General features: G+C 36.8%; 1 protein-coding gene across 34 annotated transcripts in view; it reads left to right on the top strand.

The window, feature by feature from the left end:
* Nucleotides 1-14,085, top strand: part of LOC110468626 (uncharacterized) — a 511,599-nt gene that overhangs the window by 112,478 nt on the left and 385,036 nt on the right. For 4 of the 34 annotated variants that reach the window (XM_085585870.1, XM_085585871.1, XM_085585868.1 and 1 more), the window contains one exon: nucleotides 12,740-13,228. The exons of 29 other annotated variants lie outside the window; for them this stretch is intronic. The gene's annotated coding sequence lies outside the window, so the exon portion shown is untranslated. Of the gene's footprint in view, nucleotides 1-12,739; nucleotides 13,229-14,085 lie in introns of those variants that run through there. One more of the 34 variants, XM_085585869.1, reaches the window with a different exon arrangement.

Below are 14,085 nucleotides of genomic sequence, written 5' to 3'. Positions count from 1 at the left end.
GTATGAAAGTCTTACAGTAAGATAAGAAACTAATGGTGACGGTTCCCATCCACTGTCGGCTGGTGCCAAGCACCTACGCCAATAATGAATTCTAACAGAATCCCATCTTCCTTAACCAGTCACTTTTGTAGTATCTTAAGTGTCTCTATAAGTTTATATCAATGTCAAGAACAGTGAGCCAATTTTTATATGACAGACAGAAACTTCCAGCAACCCTTGGTGATGGAAAATGTCTTAAACCAATAGGCATAGAAGGCTCCCTTGTTGCTTCCCTGCAGTGACAGTCATGTGATTGCCAGGTTTTGGCTGAAGTGAGAAAGGTGCTGCACTCACTTCCGCACCAAGTTCTGGCTGGTTTGTGAGGTACAAACCATATATCAGGTGTATCCATTTGGTGGTATGGAACTATACTATCAATAAATGTATGTTTTCAATAAGGTGTGACTACTTACTGGTACTTCAAGCTATAGATAACACAGGTGTACTGTGCCTGACTCTATCTCCCTGTGCTAAATCATGTCAGGATCTGGAATTCTCTGTTCCATAAAATAGAATAGAGGAAGCCAAAATACCTGGGCACACAGGTATATGCATCTATATAGCCAAAATTATAAGTAATTTGGAGAGTCTTAACAGTCTCATCCAAATCCCTTGGGAATAAGTTTTTTTTCTGGTTAGAGTTCCAAGGGAAATGGCAGAAGCCCAGTCACTTGTGCCATTTACAGCCAGACCAGACAAAGCACCTCTACATTTTTGAGCAGGAGGTGCTCCAGCTCTAACAGAGCAATGTTATTAATGACCATTAAGTCTTGTGCATCCATAAGATAAATTTTGCTCAACACAGATATGCAGTTTGTAAAATCACTATTCACTTTGTATTGTCCCTTATTATTTTTTGAATCAAAGCCATAAGATGCAAGAGGAAATAAAAGCATAAGTAGTCTTTTTTTAAAAGTTTAGGAATTAGAAATAACTCACATTGTATAAATCATATGGCATAATTATTGCATTTAAATGTTACATTGCACTTATGTTTACATTAATTCTTAATAGGACTGATTTTTTTTCTTCTGAAAACATAATTGGAAACTGTATTTTCTCTCTTATTCTAATTAAAATATTTTAATAAATGTTTATTTAGATACTATGTCATGGAAGGTTGCAGCCTTGGCTGCCTAATGTAATGTAAAAATCAATTAGATGCAGAAAAATATCTGAGTTTAATTTACAAAGACTAGATATCTGCCTGATCACTGCTGTGTAGCAATATCCATAACCTTTTATATATTAAAATAGTAATGATTAGTATTAATCTTGGACATGCTGAAGTATTTACCTATTCATATATTCAAAGGTAATTTGTTTCCTTGACTGCAGCTTTTGAGTTGCCATATTGTATAATTTCTTTACCAAAATGTCTTCTACAGTGGTTTGAAAGCAATTTCTAGCATGCATCATATACTTGAGGTTTATTTGTCTCATGCAGAGATCAGTGTGCAAACATTGCTGCATATGTAATTCTTGGAACTAATTGCATGCATGCAAAACAATGCAAAGATTTTAACATTGTACAGCAATTAATATCTCTGATAGTCTAAGTATGTTTCCTTCTCCCCATACTCTCTTCCTCCATGCCCCCCCAACCATAAATCATTTCCAACCTGTCAGAATGGATCTGTGCTGGCAAAGAAACAAGGGTAATGTTTCAATTTTCTCCGTCTGGTAAGATATTTTCTGTTAGTTTTTCTCCTTCTCTGTACTCATTGAATTTGCATGAAGAACTATGTATTGTAGACTAATAAGATTTCCTGAAATAGAGTGGAGGAAGCATGACCCGTCTCCCACTAAATCTGAGGTTGTGTGAGATAGAGTAAATTCTGTCATGTTAATGTTATTGAGAAGCTGAGGGCCAGACTGGCTTCCTGCACCTCTGGTGCAGAGGGAAGGAGGCATATTGGGAGAGGGACTGGGATTGTGACTGCAGGCCTATAAGTCACTGTATTCTAAGCACATCATTCCATTTTTCTCAGTTTACAAAATTAATTAAAAATTCCTTCTAAGAAAATGTTTCTCTCTTTTCCAAAATATCAGTCATTCCAATCTTCAGCATCTGTACTCTTTTTGTGGCTTAAACTGAAAGCTTGGTGGGTTACATAAACTTCATTTATTTTAGGTATATTGTTAATGACTTAAAAAAATAATTTCATGTGGAAAAATCAATATCCTCTCAGAGTATCAGATCCGTGTTGATGATAGACTTTGTGAACAGTTCTCTATATTGCTGGGGGATTCTCCATTACATGCTGGCTCACGATCAAGTACAATTTTGTCATAGCCATTAAAAATAAAAACTAATTTTTACTTGCCCAGAAAGAAAAGTTTGGGTTCTTCTAAAGGACCACATCCTTGTAGGATCCATAGGCAAAAATAAATATCTGAAAGTACAAAATTGTAAATGCTTTTTGAATAACTCAAGGTCCAGACCTTGAGCCATAGCAATCCTTGGGAGAGTGGTACAAGGCATGGGTAGTGAAGGTGGACTTGGCAATGAAGCTCTGATTAGTGCTACTACACCAGCTCCAGGCCAAAACCACTTTCCTGGGAATCTGATTCATGTCCAAGTGGAAGAATTCCTCCCTCTTCTTGCCTGTGTTCTGTACTGTGTAGCACACAGTATTTATCTGATGAATTTAGCCAATTTACTCCACTTGTCAACCCAAGTATTCAATATTGAATTGAAATTAAGAAATTATATTAAAATTATTTTGTAATTAAACATCCCACTTATTTTTAATTTATTTTTAGTTTACATTTAGTTGTTTTATCTGTCTTTCAGTTTTGCTTCATGGTTGAGAAATCTAGACACTTGTTTTCATGGAAGTTCATATTCACATTTATTCATATGATTTCAACAGCTAGGACATTAAGAAAAATAGCAAATATCACAAGATTCATAGGAAAATAATGAGAGTTGGCAACACTATCAATTTCCTCTGAGCATACTTCCATTATACTTAGGTTATTGGACATACTTGTTATTGCCAGGCTTCCTCTCTGTGGAAAGAGCAGAGAGCCTTGATCTGAAAGAGAATACAACCCAAGCAGAAGCAGACGTAAATTCTCTGTGAAAGAGCAGAGAGACAGTGTGCATGTGCATGCATGCCTCTGTCTCCACAAATACTCAGCACTGAAAACAAAATGCTGTTTGACTTAACAAGTAGGGAGAGCACTCAAATGTAGAGGCACAAAAACGTCCATGCAATTTCACAGCTAAATACACTACAATTATAATCTAATGCAATAACAATTTTAAGGGTCATTTCATAGTAAGAGATAAGATATCTTTTGAGTGGTAGAAAGCTCCCACCCAGCCATCACCTAAACAATAGTTACAGTTCCCTGGAAGGGGAAACATTTGGACCAAATTACTGATGCAGAGACAAAAAAATTACCTTTTCATGTGTTTTCTTGATGTACCTGAAGTTCTCAGAAGAACTCACATGTCCCCATACATACCTGGGGACTCAAATTCAACATCCCTTTTATCTGTGGGTATGATGTCTAAATATTTTCTTTTTAAAAGGTTATTTATTGCTGTTGGGTTTTGTTTAGTCTTTAGCAGCTCCATGTGTCTGGAAGAAAACTATGTTTGTCCCGAGACAGAGTTGTAGAACTATTGATAAATAAAGGGTACATTTGCTTTTTAATTAAGTATAGGTATATAGTAAATAGTGCTCTATGCTTGAAACATAAAGACTTTGGGTAAGATTTTAACTAAAGACAAAAGTAACAGGAACGTTCCTTTTATCCAGTAACTCCAGTCGCAGCCTTTTCCTTTTTATGTGTTTCCAAAGTCTGTCTAAATCTTATTTATGATGATGTTCATTTCAGCCCTTTGTTTTGCTCTGTGGTCCAGCAGTGACTGTGAGCACTTCAGAGACAACACACTTTCAGGTGTGACATTACAGCATCTCCTCTGGCTGATAAAAGAGAAATATGAACAAACTCCAAAAAAGCCTCATATCCAGTACTTTCACCACTGCATTGCTGTTCATTAACATGTTAGTAAGCATCAATAGATGCCTCCAAAAGAGACCAAAAGCAGCCAAAATAGAGCTGATTCTTCCAAGCTGGTATAGAAATACTAGATTTGAAAGGAGAGCTTCATTCTGTTTCATGGGTCTTTCAAAACAACGATATAAGTCATCATTATTAAATCAAAAAGACACCCTCTGTGCCTGCCAGCCTTTATGTCTGCCAATCAGATTTCTGGAGTGCTGTGTTTTCTTATAAAGCTAAAATGTGTTATGATGGGTTGAGGAAGGCAGAAAGAAGGAGAAAAAAATTATTGAACTGATCAAAATATTAACTAGGAATTGTTAAAAAATGTTTGTGAAGCATTTCACCAAACTTTCAAAATTATATTCTGAGTTCTGCTGGGCTATAGCTCTCATTTTTTGTTTATCCAAAGTGTGTATATATATATATATTTAATTCAATATTTAATCTTCCACAGAGAATGTTCACTGGCTTCTCAAAAGGAAAAATAAAATAGAAATAGAGCAGTAGTAAGAAACATTATGTAAAACAATGTGTATGCATGTGTAAAAGGAGAAAATGTGATGAAAATCATGTCTGTTTAAAATATTAAGGAATTATAAGGAAGTCATTGCATTAATTTAAAAAAAAAAAAAAATCTTCCGGAGTAATAGCAAGCATAAGTTTGCTTATCAGGAGTGTCTACTTGCCTTTCTAAATGCATGATGACAGTGGAAGTAACTGAGATTTACAAGGCAGCTGTATGTGTGTAGTGCAATAGATACTGTTGTTTGCTCAGGTAAAGGAAATAGCCAGCCCACCTGAGTTGCTGGTTCATCTGTGGCACTTGTAATGTAGGTAGGTCTTAACACTGTTTATTTCAAATGGGGTTTTGTTAGATGTTGCACACCATAGAAGCTAATAAGACTGAAATATGTTATCTTGATCATATCACAGAATATTCTGAGCTGGCAGGGACCCAGAAGGATCATAGAGTCTAACTCTGTGTGAATGGCTCATACAGGGGTCAAACCTTGGCATTATTAGTATCACCTTCTATCCAGCAGACCCACTCTCAGTTGTATACTGGGTTTGGACTTAGTAGTGTTTGACTGATGCATTTATGAAGGCAAGAGCCCAAATTATTGTGTTTTTTTTTAGCAAGTTATTTAGATTTTGAGATTGCAGTCAAGGTAAATACTTACTTAATGTTATCATTCCTAGCCAGTTTTATTTTTCATCTACTGCACAATGAGATTAAATTCCCAGGCAGATGTACAAACCCAAACTTGAAACACTGGCATGCCTGGGAGGGAGTGATGGCTGAATGTTACAGTCAGGACTATTCAAAGTACATTGGTTTCTGAATGCTGCACAAATGCAGATGCACAGGTGACAAGTTCAGGGTCACATTATGGTCCCAGCAGCACTATCACTGCCAAAAGGGGAAATTGCTTTTACCTTCCCAGGCTTCCTCTGAATTATGAAGTTCTGCCCCCTCCTGCCATGGGTAAAACTCCTTGTTAAGTGTGATTGAGTGGATGGATCCTTTCCTCTCCACTTTGTTTGCTGGGTCAGTTTTCCCCTGTTTTGCCTAGCTGAAAGACCCAGATCTAGGAGGACCCAGAGTCGGGAGTGTGTGGTGAGGAGCACACAGTTGAGAGCAGATGGCAGAGCTGAGCTTTTCCTTTTCCAACAGCACTAACCAGTGGGATCAGCTCATTGTCTTGTATATAGCTTCACCCAGAGCAGCAGATTCACTTTTGACAATATTCAGTTGTGGTGGCTTTGTTTTAACACGCTCATAACTGGCAGATATAATTACTTTTCCCAACAGAGATTAGCACATTGGAGATTGATGTATGATCTAATGAAGGGGAATAGTAAAGTAACTTTGTGTTATCTGTGATCAAGAATGAGAATGTTCTTTTTTTTTTTTTTCCACAGGCACTTTTTTGAGCAAGCTGATTTGTGAAAGCTTTTAATTGTTTTTCACTTTTATGAGTGATAATGATCAACCAAATAACAACCTGCTCAAAAAGGGATGATTTATTAAAAAACACCTGAAAGCTAGTGCCTAAAGTAAATGATAAATTTCATTTTGAGAAAATGCCACATCTAAGGAACTAGAATATGGTCTCATGCACTGTTATCTAAGTAATTCACTGGACAAATTCATCATTTAACATATTTCAGCTTGAAGTACAGTTCAGTACTCAGACTGGACTGTGGACATCTCTAAATCGGTTTATAATACAAAAGCCAATGGAAGGAACTCTACTAAAGGAACAGTTATAATAAAATACCAGAAAACCACACTAGATCTAATTATACTCTGAAACAGAAGTGTATTTATAGTTTTATGCCTTAAACGTTCTTATTACATCTTGGAATTATATTGAGTATTTTAAATTTAATTTCTTCAGTCAAAAATCAAGACAGTGTTGTTTATTGTGTGGATTATGTTCATATGTTCATATTTACTGAAGAATTAACTAGCACTGAGGTCTAATTATTGTGTTTTATCCATGCAGTGAGATGTTTCATATGTTGCCTTCTGACCACTGCCCAGCCAGAAATCATATCCACTTTTGTAGAATAGGTCTATGGCACAGAAACTCAGTTAGGAGGGATAAAGCAGATTTCAGAATTCTCCCCAGTTGAGTTACACTTCTGGGGTGTAGAACAACTTGTATAATTTAACACCCAGCTTGCATTGGCTGCACTTCTGGCTAGTCCAGGAGAGAAGAGCAGGAGCAAGTTTCTTTAGTGCTTTTTCCAGCTTTAATCAGAGGTTCGTTGACTGTGCTGCTGGGCTTGGGGAGAGAGGTCAGGCACATGCTTCATCGTGCTACACCACCATGGATCTTTTCTGTGTTGTAGCCATGTAAACAAAGATGTTTTAGTTCTTCCAAAATTATGGACTTTTTTATTGTAGAATATAGTCATATGAGATTATACATTCAGCTGCTAGCTCTTAGTTGATATAATGTTTGAAATATTCCTGTCCATAATAAGGACATTTGTTTTGTCTTCATTAAGCTGACTGCCATTTTTCATCCCAGCATAATGTAAAGTCTGATATGTATGGGATTTCTGTAAACAAAACAGTGCTTACTTTTAAGAACTCTCAATAAACAACTATCAAACTATTTAACAAGTTGTTTTAAACTTCAGAAAAGTTTGACTTTTACATTTCCCAGATACTTTCATTCATTGTTGCTCTTAGAGTTCAGCTTTAATATGTCTGTTGAGGTTTTGGCCATTTTGATAATTCATGTTTTTAGCATTGAAGATGACATTTGGATAGTAGTAGTTTATTAGTTTCTATAACTGTCTATTGCATGCATGTAGATGTAGTTTTGTTATGCTATATATAGGAATAGCCATATTCCCTTATTTTTTTGAAGTGCAAATTCAGGTTCCTGCCTGAATATTCTTCATAGTCTTCCATTTCTATTTCACAGACAAAGCTCTCATAATCCATGAAAACTGATTGACCCAAGGGCCTAAAACCTCTTTTTTTTTTCCTATAAAAAGGTACCAGAAGAATGCAGTACAGTTAATGTGGTGATTTGTCTTTGCAATTCATTTCATTACCTTATCTGTGGCAGAACTGTAGTGCGTGTGTTAATGTAGTACGTTTAAACATCAGCAGATGGGGCCCTTGTTTCCTTTGAAGAGTACTTTGTCTTTGAATTTAATTTTTTAATGTCTATGGCAAGAATGAATTTTTCTTGTTATAACACGTTAAATTAATGTAGTCTTTGTAGCAGATAGGGATCTAAATGCAGATCAGAATGCCTTAACTTTAGTAGGAAGAGAGTGTTTCCAAATCTAACTGGAGATCTAATTTTCATGGTTGGCCCTTATTTCTGTAACTGACTGAACAAAAACCTCTGCTTTGAATACCTTAGAAATTTTCTAGGATTTAGAAACCAGCTGTTTTGCCTCGTGGTTGAATCTGTCTTTTAACTGTATTTCATAAATCTTTCTAAAGGTAAAAGAATAAAGGAAATTCTGTGTCTACTCTAGAACAGGCAGCACTTTTCAAAGTTATTTACAAAATTCAGTTTCCGCTCTCCAAAGGTAAAATAACATAAAGGTTGTAAAAAAGTGAAGAAAAAGGCATTGTAGAAGCAAAGCAGAAATCACTGTAGAGAGTAATGCTTTCTTTTAACTAAGGGAAAAGCATAGGCACATGCAGCTAAGGGAAGCATATGTCTTAACTCAATTTGCTTCCTTTTGAAAGACCAGAATTATAAGTGGATTGGGTTTAATATTTGAATATGGTGATTTTGTTTCTAAGCTTGGTCGTCCCCTTAATGATTCTGTTAGACTTAAAATACATGCATTTTATTTATAAGTAAAAAATTATATGGAAGGCAAAACAATATACTCTGATGCCTTAACCAATCTTATGAATGTGTTACAAATTTATACTTGTATTTTGTAAATGGGTGTCTCATAGTTTGGAATTACTTTTTCATAGTTGTTAATCTTTCTGATCTAAATAAGAATCTTATTTGAATGTGGCAACATAGTGGGTTTTTAACATAATGCATCATAGAGGGCAAATCTTTCATATTATTAACTTGAAATACTAAAATGTATCCTTCTGTGTCATTGTAATCTGTCATTTAAAGTGACTGCTACTTGCTTATGCCAGCTTCTTCATGTGGTTCATGTGTGGGCTAATTAAAGACTGCAGATTTGGGGTTTTGGAGGGAAAATAAGCAGAATAACTAATAAATTTTAAAAATCGTTAACTCAATAAAAGAAGCTATGTGTGAAAGAGGAACACACAGTTTGCATTTATTGGATATTGTACCACTACCTTAGATACTAAGGGTTAAAGTACTGTGATTTTAAAATTGAAAATTGCATAACATGCAAGCATTTACTAGGTTAAAAACATCAATTTGGAATATAATTTATTGTTGCTTATACATAAAAGATTACATTTGTGCAGCCATGATTTACACTTTTTCTTTACTTTTACATATGAGCCCTGTTATTAACATTAATCACATTTTTCATGTCTAATGGTGCACACCATGCAAGGCCTGTCAGAAATTATTAATATTTGGAGTCTTTTTTTTTTGATTCAGTTTTTGATGGAAGTATGATTTTTTTTCTAGAATTTAATAGGGAGAAACTTCAGAAACATTTTACTGGTTGCTCTTTTAGCTGATTTGGGTACATACCTCATAAGGAGTATGTCCTATTAAAAGGTCACCTAAGCATGCCATTTTGCTTGAATTAAAATTATTTTGTCTGCATGATAAGGTATAATCTGAGCATTTCAATGCTTCCCCATATTTTGTTACTGATTTACTCTTATATTCTCCTATATATTTGTCTAGTCTGGACCAAAGTGTTGTGTTCTTTAAACAGATTAAATACAAGGGAGAAATAATCTGATCAAATCTGGAGTTGTACTGGATTTTTACTGGTGAAAATCCTGTTGTTTTTTTTTTTTCCCTGGAGTTACTGTGTATGGCAGTGCTTTAATTTGAGGAAAAAAATTTACTTACACCTGACATGGACTCTATTAGCTTTCTTTTCCAAAATGGCAGTGCATTATTTTCCAGTGAAGTAAGAAATGACAATTTTATTTTGGCCACAGAGCTCCCAGGAAAATAATTTCCTATACAGTACATTTTTTTCTCTATACACATGAAAATGTATGATTTTAAGGTGTGCATAGAGTATATAAGGACAGAAAACATTTAGGTTAACTATGAACGATTTCTTATATAGTGCATTTGATAAATAGAGACTTAGATCCAAGGATACAGTACAGTTTTCTTATTTAAATTATTATTATAATGGCTTATTGATCATTTTCCTTAACACACACTAATTTTTGCATCTCTTTTATCCATGTATTCATCATGCATATGATCAAATGGAATTACACTTCCTCTTGCTCAAGGGGGAAAGTAAAGAGATTGAAACCTTTGAGCTGGAGGAAGGGAGGGAAAGTTAACTGAAAGGGAGGTTACTTTCTTTAGAAGTAGGGAGTTCTGCTGTAGTGGGAACTGAGATAGTACAGCTGTTGAAAGCAGCTCACATCTTTGGTCATGACTTGAGTGTCATTTGAAACTGTTCTGAACATTGTTAAATATAAAAAAAGTAAGGAAGGAAGGGGCTTTGAAGCACCAGCTCCTTTTGGAAACAAATGTATTTACAGTAGTTTTATCTAGGATTTTCTACACATTTAAGTAATAATCATTACTAAGAATCTGTAAGGTTGTTTAGCTAATCGTACCTAGTGGATTTTCCAGATCTAGTGCTTATCTTGCAGCTTGGTGGTCTCTCTTTTTTTTTTTTTTTTTTTCCTTTTAGAAATGTATTAAAAATGTGAATTAAAACATGAATTGTAGAGATTAATCCTAAGGCTTTCTCTGTAACTCTTTTCAGGAGAACTTCTTGGATTAATTTTTCTAATGGATGATGATGTTGGGTTCTGTCTTGTATCTTGTAAGGACTGCACCGAATACACTGTATAAAAACCAATCCATAGAGTTTTGGATTTTTTTGGTCTTTCTATATGATGAGCAAGTCTGGGTGTGGTGGCGGTGTTCCCATGTGCTGCTTCTCTTGCTGAAGCATCATAGAAACCCTTCCCACAAAACGTAACAGACAATGGCTGTTTCGCAGTGGGAAGTAAATTTTGGAGCAGATGGGGATAGTCCATTCATGGCATTTTTGAGGCTGGAGCTTTATGAACAGGATGGAAGCTTTAAGTGAGAAAGGCTTTTGTGGGATTTTCTATAGGACAGCACTATATACTGGTGGTGTCACAAACTCTCAAATTCTGTGGGTCAGGAGGGGAGCCTCCTCCAGATAACAGTTCACATCTCTCTCCATTTATGCACCATTAATGGGGGATTGTCAGGCATATTCAGTGTATTCTTTTTATTCCCTGCAAAACTGATTTATCTTAAAGTTGTATAAAAGGGATGAATATAAGAAAATACATGGTCTTCTGTGCCTTTTTGAGTATATCACCAGAGCTGGTTTTACTTAGCACTCTGCCTTTCTGGGTTTGGAATCTTCCTCAGATCATGAGTTCTAGCAAAGCTGGTGCCAGAGATGGCATTCTTGTTGCATGTCAGTAGATCTACAGAACATGGCAGTCTTGAATTCCAGCAGCTCCACACCCTGCTCTTACAGCTGCAGTTTAGGGAGTACTTAGCAGTGTTCCTGAGGAGCTTCTCTGATTCCCAGGACAGGTTGTTGAAGTCTGCAGAAGGTTTGACATTAATTCTGACTTTGGATTGTCTGACTTAAAACTTCGTGTTTTACAACTTTATTTGCAGCATAATTTCTAGCTTGATTTTCAACATAGTGTTCTAAATGAGTAATGTTTGATATTTTGCAATATTTTAAATTAATAGATAACCATTTACAACATTAACACTATCTTAATGAAGATTTTTGCTTGGGATTATGAACAGCTGCTGGAAGTGCACTTCATCTATCATTTATAATCTGTTATTAAATTTGCACCTGGCAATGCAGCTATAGTTGAAAGTCTGTTAATTATGAGACCTACATTTGGGAGGCCTATAGGCCTTTCCTTTCCAATCTCATCAGGCTGGAACTTTGTATATAATCTTTTCACTAGGGTGGATATTTTTCTCCTTGGGTGGGTCAACATCTAACTTCTTCCCTTCTCAATAAATAGGTAAATACTCAAGAATTACTAGAAGATGCCAAGTAAGAAAAGCATAGGGTTTTTTTTCTTTGCCTTTTTATTCCTGTTTTTGAAGCTGTCCTTGCCTTGTATGAAAAAACAAATAACAGAAGAGAGATGAAAAATACTTCATAATAAATGATTTAACATGTATAACTTTTTTTCATTTGTGAATTGTCTATGAGCTGCTTTGATTTTCTCAAATGAATTTGCTATTCAAATTATTCACCAAATACTTTATCTGAATAATTTTTGGTCTGGAGATGTTGGCAAGCAGATTGTTGCATTTATTTGAATTTCTAATTTAAAATATCACACTGTATATGTTGATTAGATATACTAACATTTATGCTCTCCCTTTGAAAGAGAAGGTACTAGAGCTCTTAAAATGAGATTTCCAACTGATGTTTGCAAGTTCAGAATTATTAGTGAGTACATAGTCACTGAATGGGCTGCTGATTGCTCCTTTTGAGTGTAAACTTTCTTGACAAAGTCAGTCTGATGCCTCTCTCAGAAACATTTCTCACAGAAAACCACAACAAATTCACCAAAATATATCTGAAAAAACTAGCCTATTTAAAAAAATATTAACTTGATCTTATTTTATTATGTTTTTGGTTTTGAAGATCTGATTGTTGGTATAGGTTGCTCAGGGAGCTGCCATAGGGAAGATCAGGCTGGAGGCTGGTAAGAGGATTGGAAGAGTGTACGGGAGCTGAGTGACTAGAACTTGAAAAGAAAATCAAAATATTTCATAGTAACAGAATAAATAAACAAACTGGTCAATTTAGGGGCCACATTAAGCTGTCCAGTATTGCATTTTTTTAGACTGACAAATATAATAAAAAGTATAGGGAGGATGGATGGGCAGAGAGAAAGGATTCAATGTATTGCTTTTATGTAATAGTTTTATAAAAACTATCTCTTACCAGCTTACCAATAATGAGATATTGATATATGGAATTCAATACAGTATCTTTTATGTTTGTCACACAGGAAGACAAGGCAATATATGAAGAAAGCAATGGGCAAAATTGTTGCCGTGCGAGATCGGCTCCGGGCGAGTGCCTGCGGGAACACGGCGGGAGGAGGGGAGAGGCGGCGGCCACTTTTCCCCTTCGGCTCTGCGAGGCTCAGTTCTAGCACGGGAACAGACGAAATAGTGACACGGGGCTCGGGTGCAGACACGTGTTCATTGTGGGAGCGTGTTCCCGAGACACCGGGACACCGACCACGGGTCAGTTATACCCCGTGCCAGGGCAGGGGTGGAACCTGAGCCGCAGCCAATGGGGATCGGGCAGGGGCAGGGAGACCCCAGGGAGGCAGGAGCAGCGATGGGAAAGGTGGTGGGGGCGGGCAGGGACAGACTGTGTGGCAAGGGGGTGTGATAAGGGAATGAGGGGGAGTGATAAGGGAATGCAGCATCGGGACAAAGGACTGCGGAAGGAGCGGGGAGGGGCAGGTTGGGTCGCAGGACAAAGGGGGAACGCGGAACGTGCGGGAAGGGGGGGGAAGAAGAGAAAATTACAAATCCCGCAACTCAATCTTTTGAATTTACATAAAAGAAAGGGAGTTTTGAGGTAAAAACAAATTACCAATGTTACAAATTACTGAGAAAATGTAAATCAAGAAACATCAGAAAGTGATACACCAATAATAGTTACAATGAATGGGGCAAAAATCTTTTCCACGTTGCAATTTAAGATAAAGGATACAAAATTCTCATAAACACATTCTGTATCGAGGATGAAAGCAGGATTCATGATGCGATGCTTGTGGTTTTTTGAATTCTAGCAGAGCAGAAGCAGTGACGTGGTTTCTCCAATTTGATTATTTGATTGCAAAGTTGGTTTAGCATTGTGGGCAGTAATTAGAGAGGATGATATTTCCTTCTATAAGATATAACTCAATCCAAGAAGTTATTTCCAAATTATCACAAGCAATGGGGAAAACTTGTATCTAAATAATAAGGGAACTTTGGGCAAGGTACATTTAGGAGATGGGATAAAGGGTGAACCTGGGCGCCATTGTTTCAGGGGAAAGGAAACAGTGGAGCTCTGGTCCGGGTTTACAGCTCCACTTCCTTCGAAGGGGGCCCCCCCCCCCCACAGCAAAGGGGAAAGCTCTCTTATAAAGGGGGGTCCTCTAATGGAGGGGCCCCTCCGGCGATCCCTCCCATCAGAGAGGGAGCCAGAAGAAGGACTGAGGGATTAATCCAATCTCACCTCCCCCCCACAATAGGGCCTGGCATTGCTGTAGGATGGTGCAGGGTCATTGTGGGGAGGGTTGGGGCTGGTGGGAAAACTTGGGGCAGAAGAGAAGGGTCACGGTGGGAAAATGGG

This window comes from Lonchura striata, chromosome 8, assembly GCF_050655825.1.
Source record: "Lonchura striata isolate lonStrDom1 chromosome 8, ASM5065582v1, whole genome shotgun sequence".
NCBI lineage: Eukaryota > Metazoa > Chordata > Aves > Passeriformes > Estrildidae > Lonchura > Lonchura striata.
Note: the sequence above shows the minus strand (reverse complement) of the source record. Positions and strands in the feature narration are given on the sequence as shown.